Below are 27,894 nucleotides of genomic sequence, written 5' to 3'. Positions count from 1 at the left end.
CCTACTGTGCCACTGCCAGGCCCAGCACATTCAGTGACTACCTGTGTGTGTGACAGGCAGCTGCACATTTGTAATAACAATCACTGCATAACCACCTGTTCAGTGCACCTACCTACCTGAGCGCACACAGTGTTATATACCACCAGTCACTGCACCTGTTCACAGTATCTGTGTGTGTGACAGCTGCAAATTTGTAATACCAGTCATTGCATAATTGTTCACAGTACCTGTGTGACCGCACGCTGTGTAATATACCAGTCCGTGCATACCTGTTCACTGCACCTGTGTGACAGCTGCACATTGGCCTCAATTCACTAAGATCATGCTGGAGATAATAAGGCAAGAGAAAACTTGTCACTACACAGTGAGAGAGTTATCTTATCTCTGCATTTCTTAAATTACCTCCTCTGTAGTTAATTTACCTCCTCTGTAGTTATTTTCACACGCAGTTAATAAACAGCCTGTCTTTAACTCTGGAGTTATTTTAGTTATTGAAGAGTTAACTTAAAGACAGAAGAGTTAACTTTAGGTTTGCCTGAAGTAAAATGTTTCCTGAATACGACATGCCTTATCACCATGGTGATGACTCTAGAAACGTTATTAAAGACAGGAGATAAGCTTAGTGAATTGAGGACATTGTATTAGTCAAGTCAGTGCATACCTTTCACTTCACCCCCCCAATATGGACAAAACAGGTAGAGGTAGACCACCCGGCAGGTCTGTTCGAGGTCGTGCTGACGTGATTTCATGCGGCCTTGAACCACTGACACTTCGCAGGAGTTATTTGGTGGGGAATTAACTGATTCACAGATATTACTGTTACAAGATGAAGGCGCTAAGCAAGTTACACCACCTCATAGGTTTGAGTTAGGTGACACTATGGATGTAACGTGTGAGGAGGAGGATTATGAAGTACCTGCTGTTGGTGCAGTTTATGAGGTGTCTGAGGCAAGCGAAGCTAGGGAGGATGATTATGATGATACAGATGCCACGTGGGATCCTAAGAGACATGATGACCAGGGGGACAGTTCAGAGGGGGGAGTCAGAGAGGAGTAGGAGGAGACTAGTTGCTGAAAGAAGCAGGGGGAGCTCGTCGTCAGAAACAGCTGGTGGCAGTGTCCGGTGCCATGTATTGCCACCTATGGACAGCCAGCCAACATGCCCTTCAATATCAGCTGCTGATGCCACCATAGTGCCATCACCCCAGGAGGGCTCAGTGGTTTGGAAATTTTTTAAGGTGTCTGCCTCAGATCAGAGCAATGCCATCTGTTCTCTCTGCCTCCAAAAATTGAGCCGTGGAAAGGCCAACAGCCGCGTAGGGACAACTGCCTTACGAAGGCACATGGAGAAAAGGCACAAATTGCAATGGGAAGAGCACCAGAGGAAAAGCAGCACACAAAAGCAAAGCCACCCTCCTTCTCCTCTTACTCCTTCAGGTGCATCAGCTTCAGCCGCTTTCTCCCTTGCACCTTCACAATCACAACCACCCTCCTTCACTTCCCCTCTCACCTTAAGCGGTTCCTGCTCCTCTGCCCACAGCAGCAGCCAGGTGTCCGTGAGGGAAATCTTTGAGCGGAAGAAGCCAATGTCTGCCAGTCACCCCCTTGCCTGGCTTCTAACAGCTGGCTTGGCGGAACTGTTAGCTCACAAGCTGTTACCATACCAGCTGGTGGACTCTGTGGCCTTCCGAAAATTTGTGGCCCATGGGACACCGCAGTGGAAGATACCGGGCCGCAATTATTTCTTTCCAAAAAGGCGATACCCAAACTGTACCATGAAGTTGAAAGGCAAGTGGTGTCATCTCTGGCACACAGCTTTGGGTCAAAGGTCCATCTGACCATGGATGCCTGGTCTGCCAAGCACGGTCAGGGCAGGTACATTACTTACACAGCCCATTGGGTCAACCTGGTGACCGCTGGCAAGCAGGGAGTACGTGGCTATGCAGTGGACCTAGTGACACCTCCACGGCTTGGAGGCAGGCCTGCTGCCACCGCCTCTCCTCCTGCTACATCCTCTTCACTGTCGTCCTCCTCCTTGGCTGAGTGGCAGTTCAACTCTACTGGTGCTGCGATCTCCTCTCCAGCTACACAGCCCCAGCTCCCCAGGGCCTATGCTGCATGCCAGGTATGACAGTGTCACGCCATCTTAGACACGTCTTGCCTCAAAGCGGAGAGTTACACTGGAGCAGCTCTCCTGGCTGCTCTTAACCTTCCTGGCGGTAACCCCGCTATACGTTGCGGCGCGCGCCCCCCCCCCCCCCCAGACCCCGTGCGCTGCCTGGCCAATCAGTGCCAGGCAGCGCCGAGGGGTGGATCGGGACTCCCAATGACGTCACTAACGTCGGTGACGTCATCCCGCCCTCCTGGGAAGCCCTCCAGGGAAGCCCTCCAGGAAATCCCGTTCTTTGAACGGGATTTCCTGATCGGAGATTGCCGAAGGCGATCAAAGCGGGCGGGGGGATGCCGCTGAGCAGCGGCTATCATGTAGCGAGCCCTGGGCTCGCTACATGATTTAAAAAAAAAAAAAAAAAAAAAAAAACTGCCGCGCTGCCTCCTGGCGGAATTTTTCATACCGCCAGGAGGGTTAACAAAGAGGTGGATCAGTGGCTGACCCCACACCAACTGGAGATCGGCAACGTGGTGTGTGACAACAGCAGCAATCTTATTTTGGCTTTGAATTTGGGAAAGTTAACACAGGTACCCTGCATGGAATCTCATAATTCAGAAATCTGTTTCTAAGTACCCAGGCTTACAGGACGTCCTAAAGCAGTCCAGAAAGGTGTGGCTTACACGGCCATGGCACGCTTTGCCGAAATTCAGCGGAGAACTAAATTGCCATTGAGACGCTTGGTTTGCGATAGCCCGACTCACTGGAATTCAACCCGCCTGATGTTCGACTGCCTGCTACAACAGGAGAAAGCCGTCAGACAGTATCTCTACAACTACAGTCAAAGAACACAGTCTGGGGAGATATGGATGTTCTGGCCGAAGTACTGGACAAGGATGCGAAAATGCCTGCAGGCTCATGCGGCCGTTTGAGGAGGTGACAAACCTAGTGAGTCGGATTGAAGGCGCCATCAGTGACTTGATCCCATGTGCTTTCTTCCTGGAGCATGCCGTGCGTAGAGTGGTGGATCAAGCTGTGGAGGACACTGTGAGCAGCGATGAACCCTTGGACTACTGGGTGCGCAGACTTGACCTGTGGCCAGAGCTGTCACAATTTGCCATCCAACTTCTGTCTTGCCCTGACTCAAGCGTCCTGTCAGAAAGGACCTTCAGCACAGCTGGAGGCATTGTCACTGAGAAGAGAAGTTGCCTAAGACTAAGTCACAAAAGTGTTCAGTACCTCACCTTTATCAAAATGAATGAGGCATGGATCCCAGAGGGCTACTGCCCACCCGAAGACTAAGTCAGTCACCACACACAGCATCTCTGCCTGTACGCCGTGTGACTGTCTGCCTACCCTAAGACTAAGTTGGTCCCCACACAGCATCTCTACCTGCAGGCCGCTTGACTGCCTTCTCCGCCACCACTAACAGGGTCCAGGACTCCAGGCGGATTCTTGAATTTTTAAGGCTGCTAGCAGTGGCCGCTATAATAATTTTCTGGTTTGTGTACATGCTTGCCTAATTTTTCTGGCTGCACTGCAGCTGCAACAACAAAACAAAAGGCATGTACATGTGTCAATTCCCCTTCGTGATCGTTACCTTTCCGCGGTGAAGGGGCTTGCGTATCACAATGAAGCAATGACCGACGGCTATTTGAGTGTCTCGGGGGGGCACACTGGATGAACAGTTGTGGGAGCAATTTTCATCAGAACCAGATGTTTCTTCAACACCTGCGGCAGCACAGACGGGGAAGGAGGAGGAAGAGTCGTGTGGGGAAGAGGAGTCAGACTCGGATGATGAGGAAGGTGTTTCTTTGAAGGAGGAAGAGGAGGTGGCGGCAGAAGAACAACCGCAGCAAGTGTCGCAGGGGGCTTGTGCTGCTCAACATTCCCGTGGTATTGTTCGTGGCTGGGGGGGGGAGGAGGAGGAGGAGGACTTCGCTGATGACACTGACGAAGAGCAAGAGGAGATGGATAGTACGTCTGCATCCAACTTTGTGCAGATGGCGAGGAGAGGGCCAGCGCATACCACAAAGGCTGCATCTGAAATGACCAACAGCTCACATTTGCAACACCTATAATAAGCTATCTGCACACTTCGCTTTAAATTCAGATGCAAATCATATGCATAACTACTATTACTTACCATGCAAACGGGAAATCAGGAATACAGGCTGGGAACAGCTACTAAACTACTAAACAGCTAAACTAGTAGTTACATACTAGCAAAATTATGAAAAGGTGGGAGGTTGTGCATCCCTAAAAACATGCTGCAATTGACTGGTTAATCGCTCAGGCAACAAAATAAAAGGCATGTACATGTGCCAATTCTCCTTCATGATCATTACCTTGCGGCGGTGAAGGGGCTTGCGCATCACAATGAAGCAATGCCCAACTGCTATGTGAGTGTCTGGGGGGGGGGGGCACACCCAAGTTATTAAGGTTGCTGCTTCATTGTGAACAGACCAAATTTGATCAGCTGGACAGTCACTGTTCTGTCATTGAGCTACCTCAGCCTGGCGACCATATGACCATATGAAAACCGCCATGGCCTGCACCAGTCCAGCACGGCCGTCACTACACAAACAGCTGTGTGTTACACCGTGAGTTTGGTGTGTCAGTGTGAAGCAGTACTCTAATTACACTCCCTGATTGATGTATACACATGCAAGATGTTTTAAAGCACTTTAGGCCTCCAATTTAGCATGCAATGTGATTTCTGCCCTTAAAACGCTGCTTTGCGTCAAATCCAGATTTTTCCTCAGGACTTTTGGCATCTATCCCACTCCCCCATGCAAAAACTCAGATGTTAGACCCCTTGAAACATCTTTTCCATCACTTTTGTGGACAGCATAAATGTTAGTTTTCAAAGTTTGCATCCCCATTGAAGTCTATTGCGGTTCGTGAGGGTTTGCAAACTGGAAATCGGAGGTTCGAGCCATCTCTACTGAGATAGCCATTCTAGAATGTTGTACTTGTTCCTCTGCATGAATGCCTTAGTGGATTTTGAGCAGTGTTTAGGGTCGTTGTCTTGTTGAAAGAGCCAGCCTTGGTGCAGCTTCAGCTTTTTCACTCATTCATGGACATTGGTCTCCAAAATCTGCTGATACTGAGTGAAATCCATGCATCCTTCAAGTTTGAAAAGATTCCCAGTCCCTGCACTGGCTACATAGCCCCACAGAATGATGGGACCACCACCATATTTTACTGTAGGTAGCTGGTGTTTTTCTTGGAATGCTGTGTTATTTTTCCTCCATGCATAACGCCCCTTGTTATGCCAAAATAACTCATCAGTCCACAGCACCTTATTCCAAAATGAAGCTGGCTTGACCAAATGTGTTTTAGCATACCTCAAGCGGCTCTATTTGTGCTGTGGGCTTCCTCTGCATCCCTCTCGCATACAGCATCTCCTTGTGTAAAGTGCCCTGAATGGTTGAATGATGCACAGTAACTCCATCTGCAACAAAATTATGTTGTAGGTCTTTGGTGCTGGTCTGTGAGTTGACTTTGACTGTTCTCACCATTCGTCGCTTCTGTCTATCCAAGATTTTTCTTGGTCTGCCACTTTGAGCCTTAACTTGAACTTAGTCAACAACATTTATTCAAGTACTTCACAAAGAAAAGCAACACATTTTACAGGTTTAAACCCGATTCATCAGGCAGTAAACGGAGTAAAAAAAAACTAGTGTAGGTCAGTAAGAAGCCTCTGTGACAGAGGTGCTTCACTCTTTACTGACCTACACTAGTTTTTTTCCTCTGTTTACAGCCTGATGAAGCAGGTTTGAACCTGTGAAATGTGTTGCTTTGTGGAATACTTGAATAAATATTATAAACTGTTGACTTAAATCAACAGTTTCTGGTCTACTTATCAAGAAGATAAGTCCACCACGACCTCCTCTTTTTAAATTTTTTTTGTATATGCTTTTATCCTACTTTGGTGCCTCTGTTCCAATCTTTGCCTCAGACATTAAAAAAGGAGCATCTCACACCCATAGAGTCTCAGATTTTCAGCAGTAGAGATTAAGAAAAGGTACATTCTGTGAAATACTGTGCAGGGAAATAGTGCAACAATGTTTGGGTAATACTCCTCAAGTTAAAATTGCCAAGAACTTAATTAAAAAGTTTAATGAATCTGAGGAAAATAGTGTATGTGAGGGACATGGCTGAAAGTTAATATTGGATGGCCATGACTTTTGGGACCTAAGGCACCACTGCATTAAAAACAGACAATTTTGTAGTGGAAATCAATACACGGTCCATACGCAATTAACTTTTTTCTGAGTTTTCTCCTAGGTGATATTTTCAAACTTGTTAATAAAATGCCTTTTAAACTACCAGCAAGTAAGAAAATACTCAAAATAGTTTTAATAGGACCTTTTCACCTACTTTCTGATACTTTTTCAGTTGCAAAGTGATGAAAAATAATTTTAAACAGAAGATGAAAAATTATCTCCAAGGAGAAAACTTGCATATGGGCCATGAACTCAAGAAAACGTCCAAAACCTAATGTTTTTGAATACTATTCTTTCAGACATTTACAAATGCAAGTTAAAAAGCTATGATGTAAAAAAGAAAACACATAAACATAACACAAAAACACAGTATCTGGGACCAAGCTCATTAAACATGGGCTTCAACAAAGTAGAGAACTTTCCTTTGGCGTGGCAAATTAAAACCTGAAAATCCTTTGGGGAATCATGGATAATGTATGCTCTGGACTAAAGGAGGAGAAGGACCACATTTACTGTCTTAGGAAGTAGGTCACTAAGAACAGGAAGTGAGATGAGATCCCTGCTGGGGATCAATACAATTAAAACAATTCCTTTAAAGAGCAACTATAACCAAGAATTGAACTTCATCCCAATTAGTTGCTGATACCCCTTTTTCCATGAGAAACATTTGTTTTCTTGAATAAATCATCGGGGGAGGGGGGAGTTGTATGGCTGATATTGTGGTGCAACTCCTCCCACAACGTGATGTCAGGACCTAGGGCCTGAAAGTTTCCTGTCTAGGAGCCTTGTTGCATTGTGGGAAATAACAGCTGTTTCCAACTGCCAGGCAACCAGTCTCTCCCTCTGTGCATATGTAAATCTATTTAAAAAAGAAAAAAAAAAAAAAACCTTTTAGCCTATCGCATTGTTAGGGGGTGTGGTTATAGATAATGGCAGTTGGTGCTGTCTGTTTTTTTTTTCATGTCTGCCAGTAGTAAAGATGATTACCTGCAGGCTGATTGTGGATCAAATAATGTGAACAAATTACATGGTGAATATCAATTTCTTGATCTCTCTTCTATTTTTTTAATTCTCACTTTAGCAAAAAAGTTAAATAAATAATACATTGCAAAGTTCCTCTTTAAAGGGGTTCTTCCGCAAATGAGGGAAAAAAATAAAAAGTGGTTTATGCATAAACTATTAAACATCCTTCTAAAATAGTGTAAAAAGTTTTTTGTTTTTTTTTAATGAATGGTTTCATTAATACAGGCTTTCTCAACTAGGGTTCCCTGGAACCCCAGGGCTCCTTGAGTACTCTGCAGGGGTTCCTTGGCATTTTCCCCCATCGTAGGGATGTATAATGAAGCTCACTATGATAGGTGGTACTGTAACAAGAAGCACTAAATTAGGGTCTCAGGAGACAGTATAGTGAGTGGCAATGTAATAGGGGGTAGTGAAATAAACAGCCACACATACTTTTAAAGACCATCTCCTGCAAAATAAATGTAAGGGTTCCTCGAGATGAAAAAATAGTTTGCAGGGGTTCCTTGAGATCCAAAAGTTATTTGCAGGGTTCCTCCAGGGTAGAAAGGTTGAGAAAGGCTGCATTAATACAACATGTATTGTAAATAGTGACGGATGACGGCTGGGAGTCTAATCCATTTGTTAGGAGTGGTTTTTTTTTTACTTTCTTTTCACAAACATAACTCCTGCCTAAGTAGTTTTCAGTGGTATAACCCACTTCTAGCAGGAATCGGCGTTATAGCCCTAACAGGCTGAGCTCTGCTGAGCTGCTGAATGTGTTTACATTGTTGCTAGGCAACCAGGCCCCGGGTGCAGAGACTCGTTTGTGAAGAGTCATAAGCTGCTGGGAGAATCAGTCCCATCTGCACCATATGATTCTTTTTCAGATTCGATTCAATTTGATTCGATTCATTGATTTGATTTGATCTGACACGTCCGATTCATGATTCAATTCAATTTGAATCGAATTGAATCATGAATTGGACATGTCAGATTGAATCAAATCAAATTGAATTGAATCTGACAAAGAATCATATGGTGTAGATGGGACCGATTCATTCTCCCAGCAGCTTATGACTTCACCAACGAGTATCTGCACGGGATCTGGTTGCCTAGCAACAATATAAACACATATTCAGCAGCTCAGCAGAGCGGTTAGGGCTATAACGGTGATTCCTGCTAGAAGTGGGTTATACCACTGAAAACTACTTAGGCAGGAGTTATGGTTGTGAAAAGAAAGTAAAAAAAAAAAAAGCCACCCCTAACAAATGGATTAGCCTCCCATTCCTTCATACGTCACTGTTTACATTACATGTTGTATTGATGAAACCATTAATTTAGAAAAAAAAAATGTTTACCCTATTTTAGAAGGATGTTGTAACGATTGGTGTCAGCAATAACAAGGTTCTGATTATTTGGTGATCTGCAGTATCACCAATAATGCAGACACTATATCTGATTATATGGTGATCTGCAGAATCACCAATAATACAAATATAGCAACACAGAGAATATCGAGACCTTAGTCACACTTTATTGTAATGAGTTTAGTGATTGGTGCCAACGGTAAATACTGACAGATATGACTATACCTCACCAGAGGGGCTGGTGGGCACTGTCGGTACAGCGAACACCTCACCAGTGACAAGGGCTCATTGGTGAGTAGAGAGGTCAGACTAATCGAGTCGGTAACAGACAGGCAGATACAGTACAAAATCGGAAGGCAGAGAAGTAACGGTTAACAGGCAGGAGTCGGCAGCCATATCAGATGGGCTAAAGTACAGAATCACTGAGCAGAGAGAGGTAACGATAATCAGGCAGAGTCTGCAATAAGATCAGATGGGCAAAGGTACAGAATCACTTGAGAGTAAGAATAGTCAGAAACGAGCCAGAGTCACAAACAGATAAACAGTATAATGCACAATCCTATCACTGTGTGAAAACCCCGGTTTCCTCCCGGATCAAAGCACACCGGATCTATCTAAGGTCTGAGGGCTAACACGATGTATTCACAACAACAGACAGCGAGCTACTGACAGCTCGCTGTCTTAATGCTGGCAGGGGACTCCCAGGCACGCCCCCGCCAGCCCGGCCAATCAGGGGCCAGGAGCGCTCCCTGTGACATCAGCTGACCCGCAGGTCAGCTGACGCATCTCCGAGACACGTAAAGGTCTCGCCACTGGCCGCGCGCATAGCTCTGATGCTGTGCGCGGGCGAGAGCGCCATGCGCGGCGTGCGAGACTGAGCGGCGGCCATACTGCTCTCCTTGACCGCCGTATCCCTGCCGCTCGTTACAGATGTTTAATAGTTTATGCATAAACCACTTTTTATTTTTTTCCTCATTCGCGGAAGAACCCCTTTAAGTAACATGGACAAATGTTACAACGTGTGTGAGGTTTGTTATTGCTGTATCTTTTCCTGTTGGGAAAATTCTGCTAACTTGCTGTTCCAGTGAAAGGCTCTCTGAGAAGATCAAATGAGGGAATCTTCCAGGGGACACAGAGAGCAATAAAATATCTAAACTAGGTTTTACATCCTTCTCATTCTAGCCAACACTAAAAGAAAAGTTTTGACTGGAGTCAAAGTAGCCATACACCTAGCAATGATGGGCAGATTTGACCAAGAGACAAATCTCTCTCTGATCAAATCTGATTAGAGAGAGATGAGTTGGCTGCCCATACACCACAGGCCAATTCCTGATCAATTACAGCAAGAAATCTCTCAGGAATTGGCTGAGCCCACCGTGTCCGGCACTCCCCTAATGTATGAATGTTCATGTACTGTATATAGATATATGTGTACTTAAACATTACCTGTCCTGTGTCACAGTGACTGTCTGTATTCTTTATCCACTGCTCTTCCCTATACACGTCATCCAGGGCAGTTTCTAGGCTAAATTTTACCCAGGGCGAGGGTGTAAAAATCGCCCCCCCCCCCCTTCCATGGTGCCAGGCATAGGTGCCCGCAGTATAGGTTAGCTACGTAGATGCCTTTAGTATAGGGTAGCCTGTATAGTTTCCACCAGTATGGGTTAGACAGGTAGGTTCCCGCAGTATAGGTTAGACAGGTAGGTTCCCCCAGTATAGGTTAGACAGGTAGGTTCCCCCAGTATAAGTTAGACAGGTAGGTTCCCCCAGTATAGGTTAGATAGGTAGGTTCCCCTAGTATACGTTAGATAGGTAGGTTCCCCCAGTATACGTTAGATAGGTAGGTTCCCCCAGTATACGTTAGATAGGTAGGTTCCCCCAGTATAGGTTAGATAGGTAGGTTCCCGCAGTATAGGTTAGATAGATATGTGCAGGGGAAGAGCGGAAATGGCAGTTATAACTCACCTTCCACCGCCGATCCCGCACAGCTTCAATGTCCTTCCTTTCTGCCTCATTATTACCAGCGCTCCCTGTGATGACATGCGGTATGACATCACAGGGGGGAGCTGTTACCATGCGACGGACGCCGGGAGAGGAAGGACAGTGAAGCTGCGGGGATCGACTGAAGAAGGTGAGTTATAACTATTATATCCGCTCCCCATGCTGCTGTGCCCCCTCCTGCCGCACAATCCAGCTCCCCGGGCGATTGCACATATCGCACGCCCATACAAATGGGGCTAACGCCGTCTGGCGCATGTGTAACGTCTCAAGCGCCCGGCGTACTATCGCCGGCATCGTGTATGGCATGTGTAACGGACAGTGGTGGAATTGGAAGATGGACAGGCACCGCAACACAGGACAGGTAATGTATAAGTGCACATACACATTTATACATTAGGATAATAGCGTCGGGAGTTTCGTCGCTCCTCCCGATATCGCTCGCTGTTGCCGCGACACACCTAACCAACCACGATGGCCCCAAATCTTGCAGCATGTCTGGCCGATTAATGTGACTAATTTTGGGCCGAAAATGGGTGAATCGTCAATCGGGCATGCACTTGGCTATACCGATTTTTATTCAATTATACTAATAATCGGAATCGGATGGTCGATCGGCCTCCAAGTCGCCTGATGTATGGCCACCTTTACGTTTCAAAGTAAATCCCTCCAACACACATATGTGGGGATATCAAACAGTACAATGTTCAATTAACCTTGTTCTAAGGTTATGTTATCTTCCAGGGAGTGAAGATGTACGGTTATACACAGTTATTTGTCATAGCTGACGTAATGTATTCTGGATGGTTACAGTTTTATGAGCAGGAACACTGTCTGCCTTCCTGACTTTATGATTTATAAGTTCCATTTAAGAGAGATTAAACTCCTGCAGTCATAAAGAAAAATATGCTTTTGTGCAGTGCTGCATGTTCCACAGTTCCCAACTCAAAAGAAACCTTATCTAAAAGGAAATATAGCTGAAGCTATTGTGTAATGGTTAGGTGTGACACAATAACACTATATTGGCAATATATCAAGTGACTTGATAATGGAGATAAGGGTGTCATTTATTTAAGCTTGTTCCGCAGCTTATAAAGAAAAGAGGAACTATGGAACTGCTGATGTTGCTGAATAAATTAATTGCAGAAGTGAACATTTCAATCCCAGTAGACACATTTATTGCCTGAGATGTACACTTCCATATTCATATTACAGGTTACGTAGCTAAAGCGATTAAAGAAAATTATATTTGTAATGTTTTCAACAATATCTCCCATGCTATTATTCTTCAATAAATTTTGACCAGTACTGGTTTGGCCAGACTATCAAACATCTGGAAAGTCACATCTGGTTTGGCTGCTCTTCAGGAATCTAACTTTAGCAGCTCTAAATCATAAGAGTTCATGTATAACAGGTGACGATATACACATTTATCTAATTTTTCACTAGGGCATTACGGTTGTTAAAATTCTCTGTATATGTTTTAGTTAAAGTTGTTGATTTAGTACATTTATTTTAGAGCGGTGGATAGCCCCACAGTAGATACTTTAAAAAACAAAAAACAAAAAAAAAAAACACCGTGACCTCTGCAATTATGTTGTAGGTGTATAACCCTCACCTGGGATTACAGTGTGCAAATGATTCCAAAAGGTTTGTGAAATAGAAATGAAGCTACAGTCACATGAATGCAATTTCACTCACCTTTTTGAAATATTTCCCATGATTTGATATAACACGAGTGAGGGTTGAAAATGTTTATTGCCAAATACTAAAAAAAAAAAAAAAAAAAAAAAAAAAAAAAAAGGAGGGGCCATAGAGAAAAGCAGGAAGCTGCCCTGGGCCCACACTTTCCAGTGGTCTCATTATGTCCCTATGTTACTGTCAATCAGTTGGCCTAGCTGTTTCCCTGCCCATCAGCGGCCTGCATTCTACCTCGTTCTAAAGTCTCGAAAACACGCTTGCTTATGTTGGCTGAGGCGGCCGAGAACGACCATTTCGGCCGAAAATCAGGCGTGCAGCACCCGACGCCCCCCAAAGCCAAACCCGAGAGTGATCAGCCGGATGGATCTACATAACGTCAGCGATGCCGTTCCCCCCGCCGGACCCATTGTTCACGCCACTCCCCCACCCACCGCGTGACGGCTTGCATGTCCCCCTCGTCGTATCTCTGCCCCTCTGCATAGCAAAACAGCGTGTCATCAGTTACACAGCCGACACGTGTGTGCAGCCCAGCGATGTCACCCAAGGAGATCAGCTCCTGGTCCCTGACGGGCAAAATCAGTTGGGCATGTGTACGCACCCTAAAGGTGACCACTAATGATCCAATCTTGATTGTACCATCTTAACAAATCTATGTAGTAGAATGATCAACAGCGTGAATATATTTTGAATGGAATTTTTAGTAGTCCATCATATTACATAGAAGTGGTAAGATTATACAAAAAAGATTGCATCATTAAGTAATTCAGCCAAGAAAGTGGAGCTGGTACAGTTATTGTTACCAGTCCTGAGTCAGTTTGCAAAGGCATCTTCAGCTGTCATGTCCAGACTTCGTACTAGTCACCCATCTGTCACTGATCATTTCGTGTCTTGCACAATGGCCAGGGGACTGATAAGAAGGCACAACATCAAATAAACTCGCACCACCAAAGCAATATAGGTATTTCGAATTGTGCCAGCTCTGTGCCCATGGCTGTGTAATTCTGCAGTACAGGAAGGAAAATTTGCACTTTTCAGAAGACATAATTTATGTTTTGGGGACATAATTTGGAGCGAATGTGATGGGGACACAAAGGGGGCTCTTCTGTTGGATATATAATAGTAGTACTTGTTGGTGACATAGGGGTATATAACAAAAACAAAATATACTAAAAACAATTTCAAAATAGGGGTAGTGGTGAACTTACCTCCCGCAAGATAGACTCAAAGTCAAGATTCAGCATAAATCAAACTTAAATGTAAAAAAAAAATAAAAATAAAAAAAAAAGGCTCCACACAGGCAGCACATTCTGGAGGCTTTCACCCGCTTATTCAGTCAATAAAAGGCGCAACTTAACTGAGCTCAGAGCCAGAAATAGCGCTTCAGGAGCGACATGTTAACCCGGAGTCGGGTCTAATCTCCCCATCTGCCTACACAGTGGTTGCCTTTGTAGTAACCCTTCTTTGGGAGTATGATTTCACTACTTGCAACATTGGAGATTTTATGACTAAACCTACTACCAGGGTTTCTCAAACCTGTCCTTGTGATTTCCCAATAGTGCACATTTTGTAGGCAACCTCACCGCGTACATGCAAAAAGGGCATCTGGAAAAAAGGGCGCACAGTAACAGCCATAGTAAAATATTGTTCTTAAAGTGTACCCGAGGCGCCATGTGACATGATGAGATAAACATGGGTATGTACAGTACTAAACATATTACTAACCGGGGTGTTTTACTTGTTTTATTTTGCTGCCTGGAAGAGTTAATTTTTAAGGCTGGAAATGACGGTTTCTGTCTTGTCAGTACCTTGTCAGGAATATAGTAAACATCCCTGATAAGCAAATCAAAGCCATACAAGTCTTCCTGGCAGAATACATTTTTCTACATATTTCTGAGAGCAGAGGGAGAGAGAGAAAGGGTCAACATAGCTCCTGTATTTTCATTTAGGGACACTTAATAGACTGCAACTGAGCAGAGACAACAACACATTCAATCAACTTTCTAAATGTTTAAATATAAAATAATATCCTGGTATGACTAAAAAAGGTCATTTTTAGGAGTAGGAGGATAAATATAATTGTTTATCTCATCAGTTTATTTTCACCTCGGGTTCACTTTAAATACCGATGTTTTACTATAAAATGTAAAATATCAATATTAAAGCGGAATATAACCCTGCATTTCAACTTTGCTCTAAAACATTATTTACAGCATATTATATGCAAAAAGCATTTTTTTTTTTACTAGACCAGCATTGGAAGGGTTAAACAGAGGTTTTAAGTTCCGTGGAGAGATATGCAGACGTTCAGATAGTTACATTCTATTTAGTTATATGTATATATTTAGAAATGTTACCCACTCTTTGGCTGTCCTCCAACTCCTTCTCAGTGAGCGAGATGAGTCACATTCAACACTTAGATACATTTATGTAAACAAAATGTATCTCTCTCAAGTTCGGTTGCGTCTGCAAAAATCTCCAGGAACTTTAAAGCCCTGTGTAACCCTTCCAATGCTGGTCTAGTAAAAAATAAAATGCTGGTTGCATATAATATTCTGTAAATAATGTTTTAGAGCAAAGTTGAAATGCAGGGTTATATTCCGCTTTAAATATCCGTATGTGTGTACACTGGGGGCACAAAGGTGTCACAGGTGTTATGGGGCCCCATGACCTGTCTGCAGATAATTTCTGTCCGGAGGATTTTAGTCACTCTTGGCTCCAGGGAACTGTCTAACAGAAGAGATGCAGGGATGTTTCTCCTGCAGTCACATCTGTTCTAAGTGCAACACTACAGCACGGGAGTTGAGGCAGCTGTGGAAACCGAAGTACCAAGCTGAGGTTTGCCGGGAGGACAGTAATTGTAGAGCACTGGCTGCAGTGTAATAGAAAGATGGTGTAAAACCATCAAATACTGGAATCCGTCCCTGAAACTGATGGTGAATGTGTGCGGCCATACACTGAGTGTACCGACTGCCTGCACTGCACTACAGTAGCTACTGTACTGTTGCAGCTGGGATGTAATGGAGGGGACCCCTGCCCGGAGCAAGAAAGAAGTGGACTAAATGGGCACCACTATAAGTGCCGCTGAATAGCTGCATTTGAGCTCCCCGATATATAGTGGGAGCTTTATCATATCAAATTTCCGCTCTGGCGCCCAAAGACCGCTATTTTGTATCGGTGCCTATGGCACCATTTTTTCCTCCCCTGACCTCACCTATGCTCAGGTGAGGTAATTAGTGTATCATCTAGGTGGATTCCATGTAGCTGAGACACTAATGACCCCACATGTGCATAGGTGAGGTTTCCTGCAAAATAAGTACCACTTATGGGGGGGGGGGGGGGCTCAATCTTTTTGCTTTACACAACATACAGTACTGTGGACTGGGACACAACACTGTCCTTTCTTCTTGTCATAGTACAAAATAGGAGTCTGAGCATAAAGGCTGTACTTAATATTCACAGAGAAAAAAAAATTACATGATGGAGTCACTTATGCCATGCCCACGAAGAAGGTGGTTTCGGCGGATGGCGCTCAGCACCTGGCACGAAAACCAGGTGCTCCTTAGCAGCAATCTTATGATGCGCAGGGCGTGTAAGAGTAATTTAGAGCTCCGCGATCGCTGGACTGGAAATTCACCTACCTCAGAGTTGCTACATCTCGGAGGGGGAACTGCATTTAATACCGCCGGGGAGTTTAGCGGCAGCAAGGAGAGCCATTTGTTCAGACCCCTGGCACCCAACTTACCCATGGTGAACTAATATGTATGCCGACACCACCCAGGTCTTGCCCCAGGTCCACTAATGTCTTAAAGCAGAGTTCCCCAACCCTGTCCTCAAGGCCCACCAACAGTACATGTTTTGCAGCAAACCACAAATATGCACAGGTGAGGTAATTAGTGTCTCACCAGAGCTGATTAACTACCTCTATGGATTTCCACAAAACATGCATTGTTGGTGGGCCTTGAGGACGGGGTTGGGGAACACTTAAAGGACCAGCATTGAGGGGGAAAAAAAAATTAAAATATTTTTTTTTTTTTAAAATAAGAATAAATGTAAATGCATACAAATAAGACGTATATTTGTTCTAGAATAAAATGAGCTGTTAAATACTTTTCTCCTATGTTAGTGTCACTTTCAGTAGGTAGTAAAAATCTGTCAGGTTTTGGACTAGCTCATCTTCTCATGGGGGATTCTCAGGGTTTGATTTATTTAGCAAAAGCATTTACTGATTGGCAGTCCAACTGCCAAAATAGTGTTCACTCTAGTAGGGAGGCCGACCTGCATCCTTGTATAGATCCTTTCCAGGGAGTGCTTTTGTAAATAATCAAAATACTGAAAATACCAGGGCTATGGAGTCGGAGTTGAAGTCAGACACGCAACTAGAGTCGAGGAGTCAGAGCAATTTTTTGGGTACCTGGAGTTGGAGTCGGTGGTTTCATAAACTGAGGAGTCAGGTTTGAAGTTGGAGGCGGATGATTTTTGAACTCAATCCATAGTAATGCAAGGGCTGTGTAGTAGGAGTCGGAGCAATTTTGGGTACCTGCAGTTGGAGTCAGAGACGGTGGTTTCATAAACTGAGGAGCTGAAATCGGAGTTGAAGTTAGATGGTTTTTGTACCGACTCCAGAGCCCTGGAAAATACCCCACTGAGAGATTGACCCATTCCAAAAGTTGTGCTAGGTTTTTTGTTTTTTTTTGGGGTGGGGGTGATATTTTAGTGTATGGGGAGGTGTGTAGTCTCTTACTGCACCTCCCTTGTGGCTGCGTCCCCCTCCCTTCACCTGTAACGGCTCTGGTATCCTATTTAAGATGTTCTCTGATTCTGCCCATGCCCGAACTCCTGTAGTCTTCCAGATGGGACCACAGCTCATCATTGGGGCCAATCACAGCACTGCTGTGGTCCCACAAGGAAGACCGTCAGCTCCAATGAGCGTACAGAGTAGCAGGCTTTCTATTCAGCCTGCATGAGGGGACAGTGCAGGCATGGTTCTTCTTCATGTCGGCAGTATGTGCAGACATTGGTGGGAAAAGAGGACATGCTGGGACCCTCTGTCTGTAGGGATGGGGGACAAGAGTGCCGGCATTGGGAGGGGCAAAGGATAATATGCTAGGACAGAGGGCAGGGAGGAGGAACATGAGTGCGGGCATTGGGAAGACAGAGGGAACAGATAGGAACTAGAGATGGCCCGAACTTCCGATTTTTGGTTTGCGAAAGTTCGGTTCGCGCGAACTGCAATAGACTTCAATGGGGAGGTGAACTTTGAAAACTAGAAAAAAAGTTATGCTGGCCAAAAAAAGTGATGGAAAAGATGTTTCAAGGGGTCTAACACCTGGAGGGGGGCATGGTGGAGTGGGATAGACGTCAAAAGTCCCGGGGAAAAAAAAAAAATCTGGATTTGACGCAAAGCAGCGTTTTAAAGGGCAGAAATCACATTGAATGCTAAATTACAGGCCTAAAGTGCTTTAAAACATCTTGCATGTGTATACATCAGGGAGTGTAATTAGAGTACTGCTTCACACTGACACACCAAACTCACTGTGTAACGCACCGCAAACAGCTGTTTGTGTAGTGACGGCCGTGCTGGACTAGTGTGCACCATGGCCAGAGTACAGGCCATGGCGGTTTTCAATATGATCGCCGGGCTGACGTAGCTGAATGACAGAACAGTGACTGTCCAGCTGATCAAATTTGGTCTGTCCACAATGAAGCAACGACCTTATTATCTTGGGTGTACCCCCCCCCCTCCCCAAGACACTCATATAGCCGGCGGTTCTAGTGGTCATTGCTTCATTGTGAAAAGCAAGCCCCTTCACCGTGGCAAGGTAATGATCACGAAGGGGAATTTGCACATGTACATGCCTTTTCTTTTGCTGTTGCAGCTGCAGTGCAGCCAGAAAAATTAGGCAGGCATGAACACGCACCACAAAAATTATTCTAGTAGCGGCCTTAAAAATTCAGGAATCCGCCTGGTGTCCTGGACCCTTTTGGTGGTGGCGGAGAAGGCAGTCAAGCGGCCTGCAGGCAGAGATGCTGTGTGTGGGGACTGACTTAGTCTTCAGGCGGACAGTAGCCCTCCGGGATCCATGCGCATTAATTTTGATGAAGGTGAGGTACTGAACACTTTTGTGACTTTGGAGATGTCTCTTCTCAGTGACAATGCCTTCCAGCTGCGCTGAAGGTCCTTTCTGACAGGACGCTTGATGCAGGGCAAGACAGAAGTTGAATGGCAAATTGGGACAGCTCTGGCCACAGGTCAAGTCTGCACACCCAGTAGTCCAAGGGTTCATCGCTGCTCACAGTGTCTACATCCACAGTTAAGGCCAGGTAGTCGGCTACCTGCCGGTCCAGGCGTTGGTGGAGGGTGGATCCGGAAGGGCTAAGGCGAGGCGTTGGACTAAAGAACGTCCGCATGTCCAACATCACGATGAGATCGCTGGAGCGTCCTGTCCTTGCCTGCTTGGACATGGGAGAAGGATTACTGGCAGTGGTACCTTTATTCTGTTGTTCTGGGACATCACCCTTAAAAACGCACTGTAAAGCATACTTGTCAGCTTGTTTTGCATGTGCTGCAACCTTTCTGCCTTCTGGTGAGATGGGAACATGTCTGCCACTTTGTGCCTGTTGAGGGTCTAGTAGCGTGGCCACCCAAGTACAGGTCATTCCCCTTGAGTTTTTTTAATACAGGGGTCCTTCAACAGGCTGGACAGCATGAAAGACGCCATCTGCACAAAGTTGGATCCAGACGTACTATCCATTTCCTCTTGCTCTTCCTCAGTGACGTCAGGCAAGTCCTCCTCTTTCCCCCAGCCACGAACAATACCACGGGAACGTCGAGCAGCACAAGCCCCCTGCGACACCTGCTGCGGTTGTTCTGTTGCCGCCTCCTCCTCCAAAGAAACACATTCCTCATCATCCGAGTCTGACCCCCTCTGTGCTGCCGCAGGTGTTGAGGAAACACCTGGGTTCGGTGTGAATTAATCCCACAACGCTTCCGCCCGTAACTGTTCTCTTCACGCTCCTCCACAGCTTGATCCACCACTCTACGCATGGCACGCTCCAGGAAGTAAGCGTGCGGGATCAAGTTGCTGATGGTGCCTTCACTGCGACTCACCAGGTTGGTCACCTTCTCAAACGGCCGCATGAGCCTGCATGCATTTCGCATCAGATTCCAGTTGTTGGGCCAGAACCACCCCAGATTGTGTTCTTTTACTGTAATTGTACAGGTACTGGGTGACGGCTTTCTCCTGTTCTAGCAGGTGAGAGAACATGACCAGGGTCGAATTCCAGCGAGTCGGGCTATCACATGTCAAGCGTCTCATCAGCAAGTGGTTTCTTCGCTGAATGTCCGCAAAGCGTGCCATGGCCGTGTAAGACCGCCTGAAATGCCCACACAACTTCCTGGACTGCTTCAGCACGTCCTCTAAGCCTGGGTACTTGGACACAAATGTTTGAATGACTAGATTCAGCACATGTGCCATGCAGGGTACATGTGTCAGCTTTCCCAAATTCAAAGCGGATAGGAGATTGCTGCCATTGTCACACACCACATTGCCGATCTCCAGCTGGTGCGGGGTCAGCCACTGATCCACCTGTTTGTTAAGAGCAGCCAGGAGAGCTGCTCCAGTGTGACTCTCCGCTTTGAGGCAACACATGTGTAATATGGCGTGACACCGTCGTACATGGCATGCAGCATAGGCCCTGGGGAGATGGGGCTGTGTAGCTGGAGAGGAGATTGCGGCACCAGCCAAGGAGGAGGATGACAACAGCGAAGAGGATGTAGCAGGGGGAGAGAAGGTGGCAGGACGCCTGCCTGCAAGCCGTGGAGGTGTCACAACAAGTTGGTCCGCTGCACAGCCACGTACTCCCTGCTTGCCATCGGTCACCAGGTTGACCCAATGGGCTGTGTACGTAATGTACCTGCCCTGACCGTGCTTGGCAGACCAGGCATCCGTGGTCAGATGGACTCTTGACCCAACGCTGTGTGCCAGAGATGACACCACTTGCCTCTCAACTTCATGGTACAGTTTGGGTATCGCTTTTTCAGAGAAATAATTGCGGCCTGGCATCTTCCACTGCGGTGTCCCAATGGCCAAAAATTTACAGAAGGCCTCAGAGTCCACCAGCTGGTATGGTAACAGCTGGCGAGCTAACAGTTCCGCCACGCCAGCTGTCAGACGCCGGGCAAGGGGGTGAGTGGCAGAAATTGGCTTCTTCCGCTCAAAGATTTCCTTCACGGACACCTGGCTGCTGTGGGCAGAGGAGCAGGAACCGCTCAAGGGCAGAGGTGGAGTGGAAGAGGGTGGCTGTGAAGGTGCAAGGGAGAAAGGGGCTGAAGATGACAGGGCTGTGGAGTCGGAGTCGTGGAGTCGGGCAATTTTGGGTGCCTGGAGTCGAAGTCGGGAAAAAATGCACCGACTCCGACTCCTAATGAATTTGTAACTGTAATTAAAATAGAAAATATGATAAAATGTTCTATTTCTCAGATAATAGTCATTAAAAATAATGTATATATACAGTATATATACAGTAATAGCTGTGCTTAGTCCACAAAAATGAAATAAACCAATCAAAATTAGTTACTTGTGCTGCTTCAATAAAGCAGTCCCCGTATTTTTAAGGTCAGATATACACATCTGATTGTGACTGTATATATGATGTGTACACAGGAATCTCTTATATATACTAAATAACATCTATGCTGTAAGAATAAAGCCTGATGTGTAGCTGTGTCACTAATAGAGATGGTCAACGAGATGGAAATAATTCTGCATTGATGCTGATTTATGCAAAGGTATGCACTCCCTTTGCTGATGAAATCAAATAATTTGATATGTTGTTAAAATTTGGTTTGGTGACTACAAATTAAAGGGTAACTGAGACGGATGAAAAGTAAAGTTTTATACATACCTGGGGCTTCCTCCAGCCCCCTTCAGGCTAATCAGTCCCTCGCTGTCCTCCACCACCTGGATCTTCTGCTATGAGTCCTGGTACTTCAGCCAGTCAGCGCTGTCCGGCCGCATGCCGCTCCCACAGCCAGGAACATTCTGCACCTGCGCAATAGTGCTGCACAGGTGTAGTATGCTCCTGGCGGCGGAGTGTGTGCATGCGCACTAGGCCCAACTGGCTCAAGTACCTGGACTCATAGTAGAAGATCCAGGTGGTGGAGGAGGACAATGAGGGACTGATTATCCTGAAGGCGGCTGGAGGAAGCCCCAGGTATGTATAAAACTTTAATTTCATCTGTCTCAGGTTTACTTTGTTACACAGTAGTACTATACTCTACATATGCACTCCCCACAGAGCTGCAGGGAATCCACTGAGAATGCTGTGCACATTGAACACAGAGGTGTTGTCTGTTTACAATCTCCTCATTCCCCTGCAGAGTACCTGCACATCACTCTTACATGTACCCACACTTACATTGCCTAGGACCAGATAGATGTTCTTTGTTCCGGTTTGTACCTTTTACAAGTACTCTTACCAAGGACTAGTTTTAGTCTAAAGGGAATAAATATAGTAGTTTACATATCCTTCTCACTTCAGTTGCCTTGTAAAATTCCTAAGCGTTGGCAGTTAAGAGACAAATTTCATGTTACATACTTTTAATCAACAAAATTGTAATATGCAAATTAGAGGAGTCGGAGTCGAGGAGTCGGAGTCGGTGGAATCCTAAACTGAGGAGTCGGAGTCGGTGGATTTTTGGACCGACTCCACAGCCCTGGAAGATGATGCACCTGAAGGAGGAAGAGGAGAAGGAAGATGGCTATTCTTTTGTGTGCTGCTTTTGCTTAGGTGCTCTTCCCATTGCAGTTTGTGCCTTTTCTCCATGTGCCTTCGTAAGGCACTTGTCCCTACATGGGTGTTGTCCTTTCCACGGTTCAATTTTTGGAGGCAGAGAGTACAGATGGCATTGCTCCGATCTGAGGCAGACACATTTAAAAATTTCCAAACCGCTGAGCCCCCCTGGGGTGATGGCACTATGGTGGAATCAGCAGCTGACGTTGAAGGGCATGTTGGCTGGCTGTACATAGGTGGCGATACATGGCGCCGGACACTGCCACCAGCTGTTTCTGATGACGAGCTCCCCCTGCTTCTTTCAGGAACTCGTCACCTCCTACTCCTCTCTGACTCCCCCTTGTCTATTAGGAAGGAACCCACGTGGTATCCGTATCATCATAATAACCCTGCCCAGCTTCAGACACCTCCAAAACTGCTCCAACGGCAGGTACTTCCTCCTCCTCCTCCTCACACATTACGTCCATAGTGTCGCCGCCTAACTCAGACATATGAGGTGGTGTAACTTGCTTAGCGCCTTCATCTTGTTGTAGTAGTAGTGGCTGTGAATCAGTGATTTCACCACCAAATAACTCCTGAGAAGTCTCGAATACAGCGGATGTGGTGCTTGTAGTAGCGCAGGTGGCTGCGGAAGATGAGGTGTTCTGTGTTAAATAGTCAACCACGTCCTGACAATCTTGGGAGTGGATGGCACATGCCTTCTTCTGAGCACTGTACTTTGGGCCAGGGCCGCACGAAATCACATCAACATGACCTTGCACAGACCTGCCGGGTGGCCTTCCTCTGGCTCTGCTTCTACCTGTTTTGTCCATATCGGGGGAGGATGAAGTGAAAGGTATGCACTGACTTGACTAATACAATGTGCAGTCACACAGGTGCAGTTAACAGGTATGTATATGCAGTGATGAGGTGGGTGCACTGAACACAACAGGTAGGTATATGCAGGTAGGTATATGCAGTGATGAGTATTACAATGTGCACCTGTCACACACAGACAGATACCAGACAGGCACAGTGACTCTGCGTGCACTCACGTAAGTAGGTGGGTGCACTGTGAACAACAGGTAGGTAGGTACATGCAGTAATGGGTATTACAATGTGCACCTGTCACACACACACACAGGTAGTCACTGAATGTGCTGGGCCTGGCAGTGGCACACACACAGTATGAATTATCAAGGCTGTCAATGCAAGTGTCAGTGGGACACAAAAAAAATTGATTACAAGAACAAGATTAGCTCTCAAAAGAGCTGTTGAGGGGTGCTTTTTTAGCAATAAGAATCAGCAAGGAGCAAGCTAAGAAGCCTACAAGAGCCTAACTAATCTTTCCCTATGAGAGAGTCTGCAGCAGCTTTCCCTTCTCTTACTATTGCAGGCACACGAGTGAGTAAAATGGCCGGCGCTGCCTGTCTTTTATAAGGGGGGGGGGGGGGAGTGGCTGCAGGAGGGAGTGTAGCCTGATTGGCTACAATGTGCCTGGTGACTGTGATGTAGAGGGTCAAAGTTGATGCACTATGGCCCTCATAGTTCGCCCCAAACCGCACTTCCGGAAAAGTTCACGGTTCACCGCGATCCCCGGAGGTTTGCTGGGAACCGTTTGGGCCATCTCTAATGGGGACACATGAGTTTGGGCTCATATTTCAAACATGCTTGAAATATAAGCTAGGGCTTATTTTCGGGGAGGTCTTATTTAAGGGGAAACAGCATTTCCACTGCCAACATTTTCGCAGCGCCAATTTTGCATGTACACAGCCCGACACTGTAAGTGACCTCAACTACAGGAGGTTGGGGGGGTGGAGGTGAATTTGGGCATATCTTGCCGCTGTCACTTCTATTATGCGAGCTGCAGGCAGTTTAAGCATAACGGGTATTAGCTGCCTGCACTGCAGTTTCAGTCAAGGCTCCTTTCACACTATGCACATTGCACACCATGCATTGCAATGCAATGAGGCGAAAAGTCGCGCTGCATGTACCATGAGCCAGCCATACAATAAAAGTGAAAGAATGCCTCACTGCCACTGAATACACACATGTTGCCCTGTAAACACACTGCATGCTGTGCAAGAAGTATTGAATCAGGATGATACAATTTATTAGCTAATGGCTGATGGCTAACACTGTACAATATTCTACTGCATGCTGTGCATTATTCTGACAGAGTGCGCCACACTCACTAGCGTTATATTGCTTTGTGATGCAATGATTTTGTCCATTGTGACGCATCCCATTGATTCTCCCTAATCCTAAATTTAAAAGATACATGAGGCAAATGTAAAAAAACAAAAAAAACAAATGTACTTACCTGGGGGCCCCTAAAAGCGTATGTGTCCCACGCCACAGCCCCACTCTCAAGTAGTCTTCCGGGGTCCACACCGTAGTGGCCACTGACCCGGCCCGGCCAGCAGTTTCTGCGCATGTGCACGACAGAAGCACTCGCAGTCACGCACCTATGTCTGGGAGCATTCTGCGCAGGCGCAGTACTTCTGCACCTGCACAGAGTGCTCCCGACAATGGGAGCGTGACTGTAAGAAGGTGGCCGATACGGAGGGGACCCTGCCTGAGAGCACAGAGTGGTGAGGGACACATGCTTCTAGGGGCTGTAGGAAGCCCCACGTAAGTAAATCTGATTTATTTTTTTTTACATTTGCCTCATGCATCCTTTATGAACTGGGCACTAGTCCAAGCAGGAAACCACATAGGGAAATTCTGCGAGCGTAATTGGATGGACAGCAACGTCTCCAACTGCTAGGTTTCAGATAGGTAGTAGTAAACTATGTCCACATTATTGAGCCTATCAAAATGCTTCGTGCTGTAGAGGGTGCAGTGATTCAAGAACTGTTACTTATGAGGTTTTCTGCTGGTTGCCCTAAACTAGACTAGTGCCAAGGACTGCATGAGGTAAATAGTTTGATAAATACTACATCTACATGCTTTATAATCAAGGTGATAACACAAAAGAAAATTAATAAAAAGTTACATAAAGACAGGAGAAAAGTTGAGTGAAATAATGCCAATGTCTTGCAAAAGAACAAACAAAACATACAATAGAGGCAGCAATGTACTGTACTTCACAAAGGAATGTTGCATACAAGGAGAGGTGGAATGTGCTGCAGGGATGGTTAGCAAGAATATGCTGCTGTAATTAAGAGTACTACATAATGCATGTGAAGAAAGAAAGAAAGAAAGAAAGAAAGAAAGAAAGAAAGAAAGAAAGAAAGAAAGAAAGAAAGAAAGAAAGAAAGAAAGAAAGAAAGAAAGAAAGAAAGAAAGAAAGAAAGAAAGAAAGAAACTGCATTAGTGGAGAAAAGGAACCTATTAAATTGATAGATTAAATGTGCTGCAGAGATGGAGAGCATAAATGTTCTACAACATCAAACCACTTTCTTGCTGCTGCACTTTTGCTTCCAACCATGACATGTGCAATGCTGAATGGACAGAAATGCTAGTTCACCACAACAAACCAAAATAGTGTCGTCTTTAAACATAGTATTTACACTTCCTGCTCCATACACAGCAGTCTTGTGTTTCCTGTGTTATCGCGGCCAATATGTATTGGGAAAAATGTAAAATGATGGCACTCGCAAACAGCGTACCTTATACACCCTCTGATGCTACTGAAAGTCCTCAGGTTCGTGTCTCTCTGTCAGCTGTCAGATGATGCCGGGGAAATGAATACTTGGTGTCCTCTGAATTGTGATTGTTAACACATTTTGCACAGCCCAGCCAATCAACAATAGCCGCCTGGGAGACAGGACCAATGGGAGAACGTGCAGCTCGGAGGCTGACGATTCCCTGCACAGGGAGGTTTCTACGCTCACCGCCGTGACTATGGCAACGGATGGGGATTGCTTTGCATATCAATGGGCTACACATGGCTACATGAGGATATAATATTGATCTTTACTTGCTTGGAATGCATGCAAGGCTTTGTCACCCCAGCTCTGTAGGGTTTGTGCACAGGCCTTGTATTATGGGAAAAAATGCTTTACAGCAGCTGCTACTGCAAGGTGTTTCACTTTCCTGGTCTTAAAGAGGAACTGTAATAAAAATAACATAATGAATAAAATGTCTAATTGTTTACAATATTCATTTAGTTAGTGTTTGCCCATTGTAAAATCTTTCCTCTCCCTGATTAAATCAGGGACACAATTGTCTTTCGGTTTTCTGCGTGCATTTTTCTGCAAAAGTTTTCTGCACACCATGTGTGTTTGTATGCAGAAAATTGCACACATTTCTTCAAAGCAGTCAACGCAATTGATAGAGAAAACTGATGAAATGTGCAGATTTATCCTGCAGGATGGCCTAGTGCACACCAGAGCGGTTCGGTTGCGTTTTTAGGAACGCTTGCGGCTGAGGAAACACTTGGGTAATGTATTTCAATGGACTGGTGCACACCAGAGCGGGTCGGTTTTAGCTGAAATGCAAACTCCCGGGCTGCAGCATTTTTTGGATTTCTGAGGCGTTTCTGCCTCCAATGTTAAGTATAGGAAAAACGCAAAACGCTTGATAAAACGCCAGATCAGAGTGGTTTTCCAGGCATTTTTGTTATAGCAGCTGTTCAGTAACAGCTTTACTGTAACAATATCTGTAATCTGCTACACAAATACGCTACCAAAAACGCTTCACTTTAAGTAAAAAAGCTATACAAAACCGCAAAACGTTAGCAAAACGCTTCATGATAATAAGAAAAAACACTTCAAAAACCGCTAGCGTTTTGCGGATCTGCTAGCGGTTTTTGGTGTGCACTAGGCCGATATCAGTTTTTTTCTGTGTGCAAAAAACATGTGAACTAGCCCATTGGTTAACATACATTCTCAGTTGAAATCATTTTTTTTTGTTTGTGTGCAAACAAACCCCCCACAAAAGCAGTCAAATGTGTCCCCTGCCTTACATTCTGAAAGTTAACATTTTTAGTTCTGCCAGGCGATCTGTACAGAATGTTTGTTAATTGAGAGTTCTGTGCAAAAAGAAAGATACTGCTTGCTTGGCAGCCATTATTTCATACAGTACAATGAGGTTCACAGACAGCAAACTGTCAGGACCATGGCCCTGACATCACACTGTGGGAGGGTTTTCACCACAATCTTAGGCATACAGATGTTTTTTATGTTTTGTTCAGTCTCGGACAGACTTTGTGGGCACAGGATGACACCAGGGGAGGCGTGAGTTAAAGAAAACCTGTAACTAAAAAAAGTTCCTCTGGGGGGTACTCACCTCGGGTGGGGGGAGCCTCCAGATCCGATCGAGGCTTCCCCTGTCCTCCTGTGTCCCACGGCGGCCTCGCTGTGCGCCCCCCCCCCCCTTCCCCCCGAATAGCGGGGATATAAATATGTACCTTCCTGGCTCCAGAGCAGACACAGTATCGGTTCTCCCCTCATAGATAGGCGGAAATAGCTGATCGCTGTCGGTCCGCTCTAGTGCGCAGGCGCTAGTCTACTGCGCCTGCATAGTAGAGCGGACCCGACGGAGATCAGCTATTTCCGCCTATCTCTGTGCTGAGAACTGCAACAGCTCCCCCGGTGGAGCCAGAGAGAGTAAATAAATCTGCGCTTATCATCGCTTGTTGGGGAGCATTCTGGGATGCTACGGGGGAGCTAGCGCTGGATTGCCTGCAGCTACAGGGATGGGGGAAGCCTCATTGGGACCCTAGCTTGCCGCTCCGAGGTGAGTACCCCCCAGGGGATGTTTTTTTGTTG

At 45.7% G+C, this 27,894-nt stretch overlaps 1 protein-coding gene across 3 annotated transcripts in view; it reads right to left on the bottom strand.

Annotated features, from left to right (window-relative positions):
• The window catches only part of RASSF4 (Ras association domain family member 4), a 395,766-nt gene extending 369,768 nt beyond the window's left edge, over nucleotides 1-25,998 (bottom strand). For all 3 annotated transcript variants that reach the window (XM_068255316.1, XM_068255318.1, XM_068255319.1), the window contains exon 1: nucleotides 25,792-25,998. The gene's annotated coding sequence lies outside the window, so the exon portion shown is untranslated. The remainder of the gene's footprint in view (nucleotides 1-25,791) is intronic.
• Between the last annotated feature and the right edge of the window lie 1,896 nt (nucleotides 25,999-27,894).

The sequence above is a fragment of the Hyperolius riggenbachi genome, chromosome 10, assembly GCF_040937935.1.
Source record: "Hyperolius riggenbachi isolate aHypRig1 chromosome 10, aHypRig1.pri, whole genome shotgun sequence".
Lineage (NCBI taxonomy): Eukaryota > Metazoa > Chordata > Amphibia > Anura > Hyperoliidae > Hyperolius > Hyperolius riggenbachi.
This window is presented reverse-complemented; position numbering and strand designations above follow the sequence as displayed.